The following is a 19893-nucleotide window of genomic DNA, read 5'->3' as shown; positions in this document are numbered from 1 at the left end:
AACTAGGAACCAGATTATTTACAGTTAGCAAATACTGTAGTAGGCTTATCAGTGAGACAATGTCCTGAAGGGCACCAAAAACACTTTAGTCTGATTGAATTATTCCTACAGGGTATAGTTAGTCTGACTGAACTATTCTTACAGGATAAAGTTAGTCTGATTGAACTATTCTTACAGGATAAAGTTAGTCTGATTGAACTATTCTTACAGGATAAAGTTAGTCTGATGGAACTATTCTTGCATGATAAAGTTAGTCTGATTGAACTATTCTTACAGGATAAAGTTAGTCTGATTGAACTATTCTTATAGGATAAAGTTAGTCTGATTGAACTATTCTTACAGGATAAAGTTAGTCTGATTGAACTATTCTTACAGGATAAAGTTAGTCTGATTGAACTATTCTTACAGGATAAAGTTAGTCTGACTGAACTATTCTTACTTGATGAAGTTAGTCTGATTGAACTATTCTTACAGGATAAAGTTAGTCTGATTGAACTATTCTTACAGGATAAAGTTAGTCTGATTGAACTATTCTTACAGGATAAAGTTAGTCTGATTGAACTATTCTTGCATGATAAAGTTAGTCTGATTGAACTATTCTTACAGGATAAAGTTAGTCTGATTGAACTATTCTTATAGGATAAAGTTAGTCTGATTGAACTATTCTTACAGGATAAAGTTAGTCTGATTGAACTATTCTTACAGGATAAAGTTAGTCTGACTGAACTATTCTTACTTGATGAAGTTAGTCTGATTGAACTATTCTTACAGGATAAAGTTAGTCTGATTGAACTATTCTTACAGGATAAAGTTAGTCTGATTGAACTACTCTTACAGGATAAAGTTAGTCTGACTGAACTATTCTTACAGGATAAAGTTAGTCTGATTGAACTATTCTTACAGGATAAAGTTAGTCTGATTTAACTATTCTTACAATATAAAGTTAGTCTGATTGAACTATTCTTGCATGATAAAGTTAGTCTGATTGAACTATTCTTGCAGGATAAAGTTAGTCTGATTGAACTATTCTTACAGGATAAAGTTAGTCTGACTGAACTATTCTTACTTGATGAAGTTAGTCTGATTGAACTATTCTTACATGATAAAGTTAGTCTGATTGAACTATTCTTACAGGATAAAGTTTGTCTGATTGAACTATTCTTACAGGATAAAGTTAGTCTGATTAAACTATTCTTGCAGGATAAAGTTAATCTGATTGAACTACTCTTACAGGATAAAGTTAGTCTGACTGAACTATTCTAACAGGATAAAGTTAGTCTGATTTAACTATTCTTACAGGATAAAGTTAGTCTGATTTAACTATTCTTACAAGATAAAGTTAGTCTGATTGAACTATTCTTGCAGGATAAAGTTAGTCTGATTAAACTATTCTTACAGGATAAAGTTAGTCTGATTGAACTATTCTTACAGGATAAAGTTAGTCGGATTGAACTATTCTTACAGGATAAAGTTAGTCGGATTGAAGTATTCTTACAAGATAAAGTTAGTCTGATTGAACTATTCTTACAGGATAAAGTTAGTCTGATTGAAGTATTCTTATAGGATAAAGTTAGTCTGATTGAACTATTCTTACAGGATAAAGTTAGTCTGATTGAACTATTCTTACAGGATAAAGTTAGTCTGATTGAACTATTCTTACAGGATAAAGTTAGTCTGATTGAACTACTCTTACAGGATAAAGTTAGTCTGACTGAACTATTCTTACAAGATAAAGTTAGTCTGATTGAACTATTCTTACAGGATAAAGTTAGTCTGATTTAACTATTCTTACAATATAAAGTTAGTCTGATTGAACTATTCTTGCAGGATAAAGTTAGTCTGAACTATTCTTGCAGGATAAAGTTAGTCTGATTGAACTATTCTTACAGGATAAAGTTAGTCTGACTGAACTGTTCTTACTTGATGAAGTTTACATGATAAAGTTAGTCTGATTGAACTATTCTTACAGGATAAAGTTAGTCTGATTGAACTATTCTTACAGGATAAAGTTAGTCTGATTAAACTATTCTTACAGGATAAAGTTAGTCTGATTGAACTACTCTTACAGGATAAAGTTAGTCTGACTGAACTATTCTTACAGGATAAAGTTAGTCTGATTGAACTATTCTTGCAGGATAAAGTTAGTCTCATTTAACTATTCTTACAGGATAAAGTTAGTCTGATTGAAGTATTCTTATAGGATAAAGTTAGTCTGATTGAAGTATTCTTATAGGATAAAGTTAGTCTGATTGAACTATTCTTACAGGATAAAGTTAGTCTGATTGAACTATTCTTACAGGATGAAGTTAGTCTGATTGAACTATTCTTGCAGGATAAAGTTAGTCTGATTGAAGTATTCTTACAGGATAAAGTTAGTCTGATTGAAGTATTCTTATAGGATAAAGTTAGTCTGATTAAACTATTATTGCAGGATAAAGTTATTCTGATTGAAGTATTCTTATAGGATAAAGTTAGTCTGATTGAAGTATTCTTATAGGATAAAGTTAGTCTGATTAAACTATTATTGCAGGATAAAGTTAGTCTGATTGAACTATTCTTGCAGGATAAAGTTAGTCTGATTGAACTATTCTTGCAGGATAAAGTTAGTCTGATTGAACTATTCTTATAGGATAAAGTTAGTCTGATTGAACTATTCTTACAGGATAAAGTTAGTCTGATTGAACTATTCTTGCAGGATAAAGTTAGTCTGACTGAACTATTCTTGCAGGATAAAGTTAGTCTGATTGAACTATTCTTACAGGATAAAGTTAGTCTGATTGAAGTATTCTTATAGGATAAAGTTAGTCTGATTGAAGTATTCTTATAGGATAAAGTTAGTCTGATTGAACTATTCTTGCAGGATAAAGTTAGTCTGATTGAAGTATTCTTACAGGATAAAGTTAGTCTGATTGAACTGTTCTTGCAGGATAAAGTTAGCCTGATTGAACTATTCTTACAGGATAAAGTTTGTCTGATTGAAGTATTCTTACAGGATAAAGTTAGTCTGATTAAACTATTCTTACAGGATAAAGTTAGTCTGATTGAAATATTCTTACAGGATAAAGTTAGTCTGATTGAACTATTCTTACAGGATAAAGTTTGTCTGATTGAAGTATTCTTACAGGATAAAGTTAGTCTGATTAAACTATTCTTACAGGATAAAGTTAGTCTGATTGAAGTATTCTTACAGGATAAAGTTAGTCTGATTAAACTATTCTTACAGGATAAAGTTAGTCTGATTGAACTATTCTTACAGGATAAAGTTAGTCTGATTGAAGTATTCTTATAGGATAAAGTTAGTCTGATTGAAGTATTCTTATAGGATAAAGTTAGTCTGATTAAACTATTATTGCAGGATAAAGTTAGTCTGATTGAACTATTCTTGCAGGATAAAGTTAGTCTGATTGAACTATTCTTACAGGATAAAGTTAGTCTGACTGAACTATTCTTGCGGGATAAAGTTAGTCTGATTGAACTATTCTTATAGGATAAAGTTAGTCTGATTGAACTATTCTTACGGGATAAAGTTAGTCTGAACTATTCTTGCAGGATAAAGTTAGTTTGATTTAGCTATTCTTACAGGATAAAGTTAGTCTGATTGAAGTATTCTTATAGGATAAAGTTAGTCTGATTAAACTATTCTTACAGGATAAAGTTAGTCTGACTGAACTATTCTTGCAGGATAAAGTTAGTCTGATTGAAGTATTCTTACAGGATAAAGTTAGTCTGATTGAACTGTTCTTGCGGGATAAAGTTAGTCTGATTGAACTATTCTTACAGGATAAAGTTAGTCTGATTGAACTATTCTTACAGGATAGAGTTAGTCTGATTGAACTATTCTTACAGGATAAAGTTAGTCTGATTGAACTATTCTTGCAGGAGAAAGTTAGTCTGATTGAGTTATTCTTACAGGATAAAGTTTGATTGAAGTATTCTTACAGGATAAAGTTAGTCTGATTGAAGTATTCTTACAGGATAAAGTTAGTCTGATTGAACTATTCTTACAGGATAAAGTTAGTCTGATTGAAGTATTCTTACAGGATATAGTTAGTCTGATTGAACTATTCTTACCAGATAAAGTTAGTCTCTCTGTATTTTGTAGTGCAACTAGAACTTCCAGATTATTTGACATCATTTTATATCTGTCTGCTTCTTTTTAATACCACGCACGTTGGTGTATCTTAAATGGCCTTGATGCTGCAGAGCTTTGAAGTAGGGTACAGCCTCATCACGCCTACAGACAGGATCAGGACCAAATCGGTTAAACAAGAAATAACCAAATCAAAGATTACGTATTTGATATTTATTTTATTTTTACACAGAATCATGCATTGTAAGAAAATCAGCAACTGAATATTGTAATAAAGTACCTGTGTACTCACCAACCAGTCTCATAGTATTCTAATAAGAATTCCATCAGATATGTGTACAAAGAACCATAAATTCTGTATGAATCCGAATTTTTAGTTTCTTGCTAATAAACTTGCAATGACATGCAGAACACTTTAAAGTAAAGTTCTGGTAATATTTGTATTTTCTGGACAATGGAGATTGTCCAACAGTACTGATTTGTACCCAAACCAACAGTAATAACAAAATTGGACATTAGGTGTTTCTCCTTCAAATGCGTCCAATCACATGACATTTGAAATATTAGCCTGCTACCTCATGAATCCAGTCCTACTAAAAGACGAAAATCCTCCTTTTCTGTCCATCTTAATGTAGACAAAGAGTAATAACTCTTGTCCATTACCTTCCCTTGCCACTGCCACATGTTTGCTAGATTTTAGCTTTGCTGCTGTACTGATTACATCATACAATTTGCCTAAGATAATATAAGATTTATTTTTAACCTCATCATGGTTAAAAACAACAGTTCAACATAAGCTCTAATGAACTTTTTACTGACATTATCAAAACAAATAGGGCCTTTAAACAAGCATGATTTGTAAGACATCCAAAAACATAATAACACATAAAAAATTGGTCAAAAGACAGAACACATGACTTAAGACACAAGCAAAAGAAAGAAAATTTATAAGTGGGTGATTAAAAGTGAATTTATTATATAGGTTAAATTTACAAAAAAAAACACAATTTAGGATTATTTTTTAAAATTAATTTAAAATTATTGGTCAGAATTGAAATTTGAAATAAATGCAAAAGCGTCAAAGTAAGACATAAAAAAGCATGCTGCAATGAATCTTATGCCTTACTTGAAAAGAAAGGAACTAGCAGTATGGCACTTAATCAGTACATAAGACAAGGGCAGATAAATGCTAACACAAACATTTGCTGTCATCATTTACAGATATTACATTTATTCTATTCCAGGATGAAATTAAAGACCTAAATGAATTCAAGTTGGATTGATCTCTAAAATAATTGGGTAATTCAATCTAGTAGAGTGGCAGCTGCATTTCTAAAATACTTTTGGCCAAATGTGTAGGTTTTAATTCTTGGGACATCTAAAATATTTGAATATCCAAAATTATATTTATTGTGTTTAAAACTTGTTAAATCATCCAACCATTTGGGAGTACACTTATCCAGCATTTTGAAAGTCTCTTGAGCAATAACCCAAAGTGCACACCTTTAGAGTTGGCATTTTGTGCCATAAGTAAAGGTTTATGATAGCTGCTTGTAAAATCATCATACAGAAATCACAGAGAATGCTCTTTTATTTTTTTCAAGTTTATTAGTGTTCATGACACAGCAGAAATGCAAGGTACAGAATTGAAATGGCAAGTTGAGGCCAATCATCGACCTGAGTCAGCTCAACCAGTTCATTTCACCACCAAAATTCAAGATGAACTTGGCATGATCAAAACATATCTCTCCACCCGACATTATGATTATACCATTAGTCTCAATCTGACCAACACGTACTTTCACATCCCTACCTGACTCCTTTTTGCTTACCTTGAGACATTGTAACAGCTCATAGTCATACCCTTTCTACTCAACATCTGTTCTTGGGTTTTTATCAAGGTTTTGAATTGCATGTTCACCCTGTTCAGATTGACATCAACAATGACGGCATTGTACCTGGACGACATCCTCCAGAAACATATTCTACTCCAAGGCAGAAACTATTTTCTCTCTTTTTAGGTCATCTTGGCTTTCTAGTGAACCAGACACCTCCCAGGTTTTTGTCTGTTTGGGTATGGAGTTTATCACCAACCAGAAATCTGGTACGGATTCCTCGCATTTGCATAATCAGGATGATCATGCTCACTGAGTCCGTTTCAAGCAGGACTTAGATTTCAGTGAGAGAGTTCTTGCAACTACTTAGATTATTCAATGCAGCAGCGGACTTGATCACACTATGCCATCTTTGTATACAACCCAAATAAATGACATTGCTAGCACAATGACCCCTTTTCAAGCCATCTCAGTCAGTCAGCATCATGATATAATCATTCCTGCATCAGTGGTGCATCCCAGGTTGGCTGACCATGGGTATCCCACTGCAGAAGCCCCAAGCAGAAAAAAAATGGTATATACCAATGCCAGTTACATACTGTTGGAATGCCCACCCAGTGCCAAACTTCACTATCATTAGCGGCATGTGGGAGCTAGGGGAGCTGCCTCTTCACATCAGCATTTTAGAAACTAAGGCTGTGACCAAAGCCTTTCATTTCTGGAAGGATCAAACCTCAGGCAAAACGATCCTTAGTATGTCCGACAACTATGTGGTGATGACATACCTCCTCAAACAGGGGGCACCAAATCACCCGACCTGTGTGTTCTGATTTGGCAGTTATCACGTTGGTACAACAATCTCCACATCAACATTCAAATGAGACACATCCCCGGCAGACTCGGTCTCTTGGACGACAGTCGATCCAGGAAAGGTCAAGTCATTCAAATGGAATGGTCTCTCCATCAATTGGTCTTTACTCAATTTAGTGCAATCTGGGGGCATCCAATGATCGATCTTTTTGTGGCAAGATGAAATCACAAATTGCCCACATTTGTCTCTTTAGTTGCAGACCCAGAAGCTTGGTGCATGGACGGAGGGTTTGTGGGCATTTGCCTACCCTCCCAAGGTCTTGGTACCAAAAATAATCCTGTATGGGGTCAGAAATGCACAATTATTATGATAGCCCCTTTCAGATTGGACAAGACCTGCATTACTGATCTATTTGATCTAGTAATAGATCTGCCCAGGAAGATTCCAGCCAATCCAAATCTTCTCAAACAACCAAGGTCACAGGTGTTCCATTCCTTCCTGGACTGTCGTCCTCTTCACGCTTGGCTCATGTCCAGACAGCCTTGTGAGACAAACAATTTTAAGCCTTCGATTGAAGAGAGAATCTCGAGAGCATGAAATCCCTCCACTCTGAAGGCTTGCAATGGAATGTGGCATGCTTTCAGGGACTTATGAAATGTCACTAACATTGTTCCTCTGAGTGCTTTAATCCCTTAACTGGCAGACTTTTTTCTCTGGCTCTTCAAAGAGAAACATTTGGCCCCAATTACTATCAAAGGCCACCACTCCATGATATCAGACACATTCTTGCATCATTGTAGTTGTGATTTCAGGCATGATAAAAATCTATCAGATCTTTTGCCAATATTGATAGCAATTGACCTAAATCCTTCACTCTGTTTCCAAGATGGAATCTGTCCGGGATTTAAACATGTCTCAATTCGAACCTTTAGCCCACACTTCACTAAAGTTATTCTGATACAATACATGTCTCATAATAGTGTAGTAGGGACTTTTATATGATTTAACTGTTTTCCAATTTTCTAGTCTGGTACATAGGCATGTTGAATAGAATCCACATCCTCCAAAACAATACAAGCAGAATCTTTACAGCACACTCACCCCATGACCTTATGGACATTAATCATTTGGTTTAACAGGTCTAGCTCTATGGTCTATATTGTAACTGAGAACAGGCATTTGTGTTTATACAAATTAATTTAATGATTATTTACAGGACTTACAATTAGTTTTAGATTTTGAAAATGCTGATGATATTAGAGACAAGATATTAGATTAAGTTTCTCTAATTAGCAAGAGTATCTCATATATAGATTTTAAAGAAATAGATATTTTATACTTGAACTCTGACAATCCTTGCCAACCTTTACACTTGAACTACATTTATTTAACATTTGTATTTTGAGGGAGAGGTTGAAAGTGATTGTGAGTCTGATCAGATATGTAGCAATCATATATATGTTTTCAAATCAACTTCTAGACAACTCATTAGTGAGATATCAAATGTTTAGTTAAATGTAGGAAACACAGATCTATGTACCAGAAACAATTCAAGCCAGTTACAGAAATACGATATCAGGATGTCTCCTGTGAAGTCTGCTCTAGCCTGATATATATATCAGAGGCAGCACTGGTTAAGAGAGCTTTTGAATCTGAATTAAAGAAATATGTAACATAGATGTTTGTTTGTTGGCTCTACCAGCTAATTCCCCAATGTAGCTGCCACCTACCCCCCCCAAGTCAGCTACAACAATAGCTTTATCTTCAACAAGCAGATACAAGGTGAATCAGCTACATGCCCTTTCCACTGAACTGAACTATCTTCAGATCAGTTTGTTCAGTGGTCTTCTTGACACAACCTGGCTTTGTAGCCAAATATAGGTTACCGTCTGTCGGTAATCAAAGAGTCATTCACTGGCTCTCTTACTCAGATAGGTCGAGAACAGCAGCCATGCAAAATCCTGTTTATGCACTCAAGTACTACTTTAAATGCAATGAGACAATCCATGGCATATGCAAATTCCTCTTTCTCCATGTAAAGCCAGGAAACAGGATATCACCCCTCAAGCCCTTGCTAAAATGGGATATATGCTTGGCATACTTGGAGGTCTCACAAGATAAGATCCGAGTCACCACATGAAGAGTGCCACTCATGGGATTGTAGTGATCTCTGTGAGCCTTGCGTTTGAACTTAATGTTTTGATGTGAGTTATCGTGGATGCTGTTGGCTGTCATGCAGAGTCAACTGTCTCGAGTTTTTATCCCAAAGATTTTGCACATGGGGTTCATTTAAAATAAATAATTACAATGAATGGTCTGTTTTTGATGGATGGAGACAAAATTTATGATGGAAATTAGGAAGCTTTAAAAGAGTCTAATATGATGTAATAAATGGGATTGCGCTGAACTTCTTAGCATCTTGGACACCACACAGATCATTATGTTGACAATTCTAAACAGCATCAACAACAGCAAAAGTGTGATTCCGGTAATAAATGATCCGTCATATGCAGGGTCTAAATAAACACTTTCTGTAGAAAAAAAGGAGAGGGTGTACATTCGAGTTTCAGTGTGGATATTAATCACCATGAATTATAATCTCGATCTGGTTATAGAATAATTCAAGAGGCGATATAACAAAGCGTTAATCATCATGGGACAACATACCTAAATTAGTATATATCTACTTTGATGCTATTTCTCCACATGCAATGGATGTGACCTATCTTGACACCTGGAATGAGTTCTTCAGTAGGTGAGTTCTCCGCTTTTCAGATTGATTGTGCTTTGTCTATATAAGACAGAAAAAGGCTATTTTCTTCTTTTAGTACAACTGAATGTACGATGCAGCAGGCAAATATTCATAATGTAATGTGATTGGGTAAGTATTCTAGGAGAAACTTAATTTACTTTAAAATTTGCTTTCTATAAGAAACTTTTATTTAGGCTTAATAAATTCTTTAACTGAAATTCAAATACAGGTATTGGTCTTGTAATGTATTTGAAATAAAATTAGCAACGTGTGAAACTTCCACAAGGACTTTCTATAACTGGTACAGTGTGACTTCTAGACGTGAGTCTCAACCAAGTTAGATAGTTAAACTATTTGATTCATGGATAAAAGAAGATCTACAACTATCAGAGTCTTTCTTATTTACTTGAAATTGAATTCAAGGCCTAACTTTGTGTACAGGTTTGGTATGTTCTGGAAGCATACTTGATGAAAATATTTTGGAAATTTACATTAGATTTCAGTTAATGCTATTGTGACATAAGTCAAGTGGTTATGTCTATAAAGAAGTGTTTGTAAACACAATCTTCATTCCAGTTTTAAGTTCATTTAGTGGAATCATTTACTGTTGTGTTCAGATATAATTTGAGAGGAATTATTTATTTAAATTATTCATTGGTATTACAAAGTGCTCCTTGACGTTTTGGATTAAACCACTATTTTGGGATTATTGAGAACACATTCAAAGACATTCTGGATGATATCATTGTGGTACATCAAAACAGTCAAACTTGGTACTTCAAGATTATTGGAATTCATTTGAAACATTCTATATTCTTGGATTTGTGATAGAACAATAAGGATTATTTTGGATTTAATTTACAATACTGTATCTTTTGAACGTCCACTTTGTATCCAAGGGAAAACAATTATTCGGTGAATTTTGCTAAATTTGTTGGTTATGCTTCTTTCTGTGGCATGGTTTAAGACTATATAGTCGTGTTTATGTATGTATATGTGTATGTATATATAATGCTATGACTTTGCACTGCTGCACAACAAAATTGTTGAGTAGTATGTTTGATTATACCAGTTAATCCCTCCACCACTAAAACTTACATGTAAATAGTTCTGTTCAAGTCGGTATCCAAGTTCAGTACATGTATAATGGTAGCCCTAGCATTACAGTGACAAGTAGTGTGTGTATAATCTATGCATTTTTGACAATATTTTAAGGCAATAAAAAGGATTCAGTCAGAGATTAAGCATATGGGGATAGCCATATGATAAGTTCAAAACTAGCATGAATGACATGATGTGGAGACCTATTTTATTGAATTAAATGGGGTGATATAAATGGGGCAGGGTGAGGCTGCATGCATGTGGCAATAACCAAAACAAATCTCCAACAAAAGTCAATAAAATGTCCACACCTGCAATATTTGTATACACAAAATAACTCATTCCACTAATTAATATATATATATATATATATATATATATATATATATATATATATATATATATATATACACACACACACACACACACACACACACACATATTGGGGACAGAGTTCATTGTCAAAGCAAAAACAGCTGATTGTTAATATAGCATAATTGGATACTTGTAAGAACCATTTGCAGTGAGATTAATATTGATGTTTTTGAGATTATGTATAGCATTAAGTAGGCAATTTAATTTTAAGTTTGGGTTATGAACGTATTTCAACAATGGCATTTTTAAGTGCACAGATGTATATGCCTTTGGACTGTCAAACATTTGAGGAGAATTGTTTTCCCTGTATTTCACAACAGCTTACATGATGCATTAAACACGAACATAAAGAAGACTTGTTCATGATAGTGTTGATGGTTGAAAATAAATTAATCTGACAGCTTAAAAAAATAATAAGCAATCAACAAAATACATTGATTGACCATTTATATTTTTGCAACAAACATTCACATAAAGAAAACCTTGCAACTTCTTTATTCATTTAAACAAAACTTTTTCTTCAAGAATACAACACATTTCACCAGATAAACAAATCAGCACTCACTTTCTCTATAATAATAATAATACCTCACAGTATCTGCAAATCGTCCATTTTGCACAAAATATGTGAAACCTAAACCTCAGTTAAGAAAAACTTACCAGCAACACAACAAACAACTTTTATCATCATTATCCAAGATTTATTTGGGAATTTGATCAAATAAAACGTTACTATTTGACCTGACCAGAAATGCCCCTCCATTAGGTTTTATTTATTTTCAAGATAGTGAGTCAGCTTGTTATCAGGTAATAATAAATATTTAAAAATAGTAGATTGAAATAAAAATGTTGTTGAGTGAAATTCTGTAGTATAGTTTTCTGAAAGAAAAAATGTTACTAAAAAACAATTAGTTTCAGAAAAAAACAGTTATTAATGGAAGGATAATGCTATAACAACAAAAAAAACAGCAGATATGGAACTGAAAATAACACATTTTCCTGACATTTAGTAAACAGGTATATCAGTATGATCCATTTTGTCACAACATGCTGTATTCCCATAGAATGTGTTTACATTTCACAAATATAAGGCCTCCATGTTAATTTTCAGGAAAAAGTGTCCATCAATAAATTTCAGGATCCCTGGTACTACAGTAACAATCATTTTTAGTTTGGATGGATTTCAAACTCCTTCCATGCTTATGGCATGTTATCTATTCTTTGTTATCAAATACTGTTTGTATTACTAAAAATTAAGACAAACTTCATGGTCTTATTAAAAAAACTAGTAAGAAGATGTACATTTACTGGCTTACGGCTTTCCATGTAAATTTTTATGCCAATCAAGGCAGCTCAAATCAGTCAATGATTAGACTTTGTAATATTTATCTCCCTTGGATATTATGCCACAGTTGGTCATACTACAATAACAGAAAATACTTTTATAGGAAATTATAATAATTTGTCAGATATTGTTTCAAATGGTGTAATAAAGTCTACTAGTGACATATAAAGAAAATATAGTTACAAATATTTTATCAAGATTATTTAAGGCATATGTACCGGTATGCATACCAGGCATCATCAACCTTTAAGAACCATTATACCAGATCGGCTGTATTGTCAAGTGCTGCATATGAAGTCATATTTGTCCCTTTGATTTAATTATTGTTTTTAGTACATACAGTGCAAAACTACAACTCGTACTGCATGCCTTTCTGAAGAATCTGCATGTCGTAGCTTGCAATCTCCCAATGTAGACAGTAATGAAAGGGACCATGATTACTAATATCTTACAGCATTCTGTTCTTTCTGATTTTGTTTAAATTAGTATCACTTCCACCTTATCAGCCATCAATACTTTGAGCCCATGAGGATTAATTGGACTGAGATAAAATCCAGTAAGTACATAATGGTACAGTAGTCTCTCATATTAAAACCCTATGGTATGTCACTGCCTCTTATAAAACCAGTAATCCCAGTATGGTCATGGATTCTATTTAATAAATTTATTTTATCACTGCAGCATAATTTATTTACCTTTATTTGAGTTCTTTGCTCATGAGAAGCAGTTATCATGTGGTTTCGCATCATTAAATACTGAATTTGTTTTTGGCTTTAATGTGCCATCAAGACACAGCCAGGTTAAAACTTCCCTTAGAATAAGACTACCTCATTCATAATGTTAAACACTTTTATGGCTCATATGAACAGTGTGATAATGATGGAGAACTTGATTTTATTTCCATGTTGATAATTATGCTCAGAAAATTGTAATGAGCATTGACCAAAAATCTACCATCAAATAACGCAGCAACAGGGCAGGGTGTATCTTGTTATTGTACTGATGAAAATTAAGAGCAAAGTCCAGATCTACTGTCACATCATGGGGCATCAGACTGTTGTCTATTTTTGTTTGCAGTTGGGTATGCTTTAGACAGATGTAAGGGTTGAATGTACAGTGCACCCTCTGTATCACACCTAATGGGAGTCATAAAAGTGGCTGGTATTATAGGTGAGGGGACATTATACTGAGGGATGTTCCAGCAAGGATGTGACTAAATAATACATTAAGCCATAACTATGGAGTATTTAATATTGTGAAATTATCTTATGATAGGTTCTCATAATCCAACAACTACTGGTAAACTATAGTTAAATAAACTTAGTGATAATAAAATAAAATAACATTTGACTGATGTAATGGAATTCATACCCATGTTATAAGATTGACAGTACAATAATGATGGTCTATATTGCAAGAGGACCCTGTATTTTCAACAGCTGAGGGAAGACTTTATTGGAGTTGTGTTAGTTAATTCATCTCATTTTTTATAGAAAGATACAGGGTGGCTCAGTAACTATTGTCACTGAAGGAGAAACTTAGAAAATAATTGTATGGCTTTGTTAAAAATGTTTTATGACAGCCAATATTTCTCTTAATACTGCTTTTAATGTTTCATTTCACAGACACATTTGTGTGGGTTCTCATTAAGGAGTGAATCAAAAATGAAATTTAGCCTAATTAAGGGAAACCTGACAAAGTCCAAACGAGATGTTTTTAGATGGGAAAATTATCTGAAATTGACTTTTTGCATTGATACTTATCTTTGTCAAATTTTGCAGCATTGCCATGCTTTTGATAGTGCTTCTGGTGGAAGAAAGAAAGTAAGAGAACATTTTGCATAAGAGAAGAAATTTTTCAAATGTCAAAGTCTCATCATCTTTATTGGTGGGAAAATAATATATTTTTGACCCTCTGTTTGTCATGTAAATGATTTCAAAAATAAAGTGAATAGAAATTTAGTCTAAATGACAGTTAAAGCTTCATTTTCTGTCTGCAAAATACAGTCCTTCTATTGTTTCAGTTTAGAAATTGAGCTCACATTAGTTTGAAGGGATTACATATCAATCACTTTTCCAATAGTAGCAATGACTTGAGATCAGGCTTCAGTCATGGAAAATTTCCATTAAGGTATTGATTTAAGTTTTTCTTTCAGTTAATATTTCCTAAACCCCTTGATAGATTCATTATAAAACTAAGATAATTAATTCTACCAAATGCTCACTAACCCCATTGACCTTGGGGTCAAATTCATAGACATACAGAATTTGCATTTTGGTTCATTTGCATATATTTACTTGATTGATCTTCTTCATCCATGTAATGCATTAGTAAGAACCTAATGCAATTTATTTTGTAAATATTACTCTTGCCCTTTTAACCTTGGGGTCAAGTTCACAGTTTCCAGTTAGATTTTTATTAATGCTTTTTATACTGATGTATTTTTAAGGCCCTTGATTGATTTTTTCATTCTTTTACCTTGGGGTCAAGGTTTCAATAAGGCAAATTAAATTATGTTATGCATCTCTCTGTCCACCCGTATGCCCATCTGTTACCAATTTTCTGCCAATAACTTAAGTTATCGACCATCGACAGTTACTACACTCTTTGGATGGTTTGCACTTATGTTAATGAAGAACCCTATTGACTTTTAAGTCCAAAGGTCATAGTCACCATAAATGAAAGACAAAATATGGTTTCCAAACAATAACATGACTTCTCCACCAGCTACAGTTACCAAACTTTGTGGGTGACTTGCTCTTTGGATAATTAAGAAAACTATTGATTGGGGATGAAAAGGTCAAAGGTATGAAAGAAGAAAACTGGTTTCAGCATAGTAATATTAATTCTGTCTCATGTCTGCACCAGACTTTGTGGCTGGCTTGCACATGGGATAAAGAAGTCTGTTGATTTGGGTCAAAAGATCAAAGGCTAAAATTAGTCATTGAAAGCATGTACCTTCACCAAAGTTTGTGGATAATGCACAAGTTGGGTAAGATGAAAGCCCTTTGACTTTATAGTCAAAAGATCAAAGGTCAAGGTCATTGTAACTGATAGAAGAAAACTGGTTTTCTGCAGACATTTCACTTCCTAACCACATACCTTAACTACCGGTATAGTTTGTTTAGTGCACAAGCACTCAAGGTTTGGAAAAGGCCTAGGTATTGATTTTAGGGTCAAAGCTCAGGGTTATTGTAGCTTAAAGAAATGCATATTTTGCTGAACAATTTTTTTTCTGGCAAAAGTTTCTTGACCAATCACTGCAGATGTCTTTCACTTATGGTATAAATGAAATCTATAAATTCTTTGTCAGACATCAAGGCCATGGGAAGTGTAATAAGAAAATAGCACTTATGGTATAAATGAAACCTATAAATTCTGTGTCAGACATCAAGGCCATGGGAAGTGTAATAAGAAAATAGCACTTATGGTATAAATGAAACCTATAAATTCTGTGTCAGACATCAAGGCCATGGGAAGTGTAATAAGAAAATAGCACTTATGGTATGAATTAAACCTATAAATTCTGTGTCAGACATCAAGGCCATGGGAAGTGTAATAAGAAAATAACAATCCATGCACATTAAAACTACATACCTTGACCAGAGGTTGAGACCATCAAGACCTGATCTAGTGGTTATACAGAATATTATTTAACAGACTGTGGGCAAATAATGTGTCATGCATGGTACTCAGCTTTCATTTCCTTATATAATATTTCTGAAACCCCTTTATGAATTTTATTCATGGATTGAATGACTCGTTATCCTAAAACAACATTAGGCAATATTCTCTCTGAACATTTTGACATTGGGTTCAAGGTTTACTGCAATGTTTTCATTGTGGTCACAATATGCAGGTCCTGGCCTCCTTATTTTTTTCAGTTTAACCTGTTAAAATATTTCACACTTCTGATGACTCTTATCACGTCATAACAAAATAAGAATTTAAATATTTCACATTTTCATATTTGATCATATAAACATGTTTTTGTTTTTTTTATACTAAAGGGCTTATTATGATATCTAATTGGTCATAATTAAAAATGGTACAGCAGTTGTCAAGAAAATCCTGATATCACTACTCCAATGGAAAGTGGGGTTGGGGTTTTCACCAGAAGACTTTATATATTGTCCAGTTGCTCCAAAATTAAAGTGCATCTGCTCTAAGAGCCAACAAGGCCACCACAGCAGCCATCTTGAAAATATTGTTATTACTACGCCTCCCTAATGAAACATCATAATAACATAGAATTTTCAGCAGATGACTTTTTAGGACGTCAAGTTGGTCCTTGATGAAAATGGTCTACGTGCACATCTAACATGGTTGTCAGAGTGGTGATCTTGAAATTTTGTCACTACTCCTCATGAATGAATTGTCATATTAAAATGGAGTTTTTGCTAAAAAGTTTTTGTGATGTCTAGTTTGTACCATGAATATATCCAATAATAGCCAGCATCTTGTAAATCTTGTCATCACTACCGAAGAATGAATGGCTACATCAACATGTGATTTTGACTGAAGGATGTCATGTTGGTCATAACTGAAAATGGTGCCAATCTGACGACCAATATGACGGCCACGATGGCCATGTTGAAATTGCTACTTTTCCTAGATAAGGATGTTCACTATCAATACTGTTCTATGTTATAATGTATCGAAAGAAACATTCTGCAAAAATAAAAAATAAATGAAAATAGAAACATTAACTGGAACATATATACATAACTAAGAGAAAAGCATATAAACATTACAACGTGCAGATATTTCACTAAATTCATTAGGGACGGGAACTCACTTCAACATTTTGAAAAGGAATTTTGGCAAGTCATTGGGATCTAAATTAAATCACTCCCAAAAAATAATTATCACATATGAATATGGTGATTTAAAACTAGACCAGTAGATAAGGTGCAAAACACACACACACACACACACACACACACACACACACATATATATATATATATATATATATATATATATATATATATATATATATATATATATATATATATATATATACACATACATAGTGTGTGTGTGTGTGTGTGTGTGTGTGTGTGTGACCCCGCTATAGCACGCTCCGTTATAACACAAATTTAGATATAACACGGTCGTGGTGTGGTTCCCGAAATTTCATATACATGTATTTTTCTCATACATGAAAAAACTTCTTTCTTAAAAGTACGAAGAAAAAAAACGTAAAAAAACTTATTATCATTTTGGGGAAGAGATCACGTATTAATAATACAAGACGATCGTGGCGTGGCTCCTGAAATTTTATGTGTATTTGTCTTGTACACGAAAAAGTAATTTTTCTTCTTAAAAGTACGAAAAATAATGTGTAAAATGTTTATTCTGGGATCGCGTAGGGTTTGGCCAATTTCGCAAACTTGGATTTTATTCCTTATGGGCGGCAAAAATATACAATCTGGCAATTTTTTTATTGGCGACATTGTTGGCTGTTTAAATTTGTAAATTTGACTTTTCTGCGTTGTACCAAACTGAAGTTACGGGCTCCGAAACGTGTGATTTTCGCGAATTTTTACAAGTCCGAGCTCATGTGATAATAAGTATAACCTTTTGAGCCAATCATATTTCGGCGTTGACGTGTGTGCCGCATAGTTTACCTATTTTGAAAATAGAGTCGCATGTATACAATGTATGTGCAGTGAAGAAGACAATGTCTAATTCTTGCATGGAACAGGATTCCTAAAGTTGAATCGAGTTAATGGTAAGTAAAAATGGTACATGTAGCTCTTGTCACCGGTTTTCACATGTGCACGCACTTGTCTCAGAGTAAAAGTTCGCGAAAATCGCACGTTTAGGAGCCCGTAACGTCAGTTTGGTACAACGCAGAAAAGTCAATGATGGCTTGATGGATAGAAAAATATCTCAGGAGTAAAACAAGGCATATAGTATGGACGTGTGCCTTTAAAGACGGAAATAGAAGAAGGAAATCGAGGATCATGGGTGGAACGAAGTATTTGAAAGTTCGTACCTTCTCTCTTATATATTATGATAGAGAGGATCCTATGTCAGAACGGGTCATTGGGGTAATCTAAGGTATTTTTGTCACTCTGTATGATTTTTTCCTTTAGATTATTGTTTATTTTTTCTCAACATCAAGCTCGCGTCGAGCACCTGTGTATTATAATGGACAGGATCCTATGTCACACATTGTCAGAACGGGTCATGGGGGTAATCTGAGGTAGTTTTGTCACTCTGTGGGATTCTTTTTCCTTCAAATTATTATATTTTTTTTCCTCAACATCAAGCTCGGGTCGAGCACCTGTGACCAGAACACCTGCGTCTCTATCGTCCATTGACCCTTTGTTAAATTTCTGACGCATACGTGGAAGGCAGCATCAAGCTGCTACCACAAATGTAAAAATAAATAAATTAAAATAAAACACATCTTACTTATTGGTTTATTTAATAGTCAGGGAGGAACAGTAACTAGAATAGACCAAACGATGGCCAATTCCTTTTTAAATAGTTTGCTGAAATTTCAAAGGAAACAGATTACCTTTGAAGCACCGATTATGAAAACGTACTCGATTATGTAAACGTACTCAGCAAATGGTAAAAAAAAAAAAATCGGTTTCAATCATGCAATACAATTATTTGATGTTGCCGCCACAATAAGAAATTGGCATTTGTTTGGCTGTCCAAAGCTGTCCTTTAGCGGTGACTTTAATAACGCATCTACCCTTCATCAAAGAAAGCCGACTGCAGTCTTCATTAAAAACAAAGAACCTTTCTTCAAAGGAAGTCATTACCAAACTTAAACAAAAGTAATGGAATATGATGGATTTTTAAAAAAAAAAAATTTATGCATTTTCCAGCGTGACTTGGAACACGTTAACTGTACCGTGAAAGTTTCCATTTTGTAGGAAAAAAGTTTATATTTACGAACTTTACCAGCGGCAACTTAAAACTCAAACTAACCTTTACCGACTTGGGACGTACTGAAAAGTAAATGTGCTTCGTCATTCGTTACGTGATTGTGCTATGTTTTTCCACTAAATTCAGACCAATATGACCTATGACAAATTTACTGAATATTTTAAATCTTTATGTATGCATATTTTCGATGGAATCACTTGTATTGAGGATTCAGTGTATGTGATGAGATTGGCGGGTGAGTACACGGTGTTGATACTATTCATGCTATATATTAGACATGTATATATAAACAGTATTCCCGTTTATGCACCAATTCGTGGTTCTCTAAAGTAAACTATTATTTCTGCCTTATTTGTTTTCACTACAGGTGTATTTCTCATTTAATATGCATCGATGTAAGATGTTAACTGTGCCGATGAAGCACGTATTTTACCGCCCGCATTTAGTACCTACCTCCCCCCCCCCTGCAATTTTTGGGGGTTACTTGCATCATTTTCTTCAGCTAACTGACCTGGTTGCTTATAACACGGTTCGGTCTATAACACGGTCGGGTTCTATGGCTCCCAACTACCGTGTTATAGCGGGGTCACACTGTATATATATATATATATATATATATATATATATATATATATATATATATATATATATATATATATATACCACACAATT

Source organism: Sinohyriopsis cumingii, chromosome 4, assembly GCF_028554795.1.
Source record: "Sinohyriopsis cumingii isolate HCF-2022 chromosome 4, ASM2855479v2, whole genome shotgun sequence".
NCBI classification, from domain to species: domain Eukaryota; kingdom Metazoa; phylum Mollusca; class Bivalvia; order Unionida; family Unionidae; genus Sinohyriopsis; species Sinohyriopsis cumingii.
Note: the sequence above shows the minus strand (reverse complement) of the source record.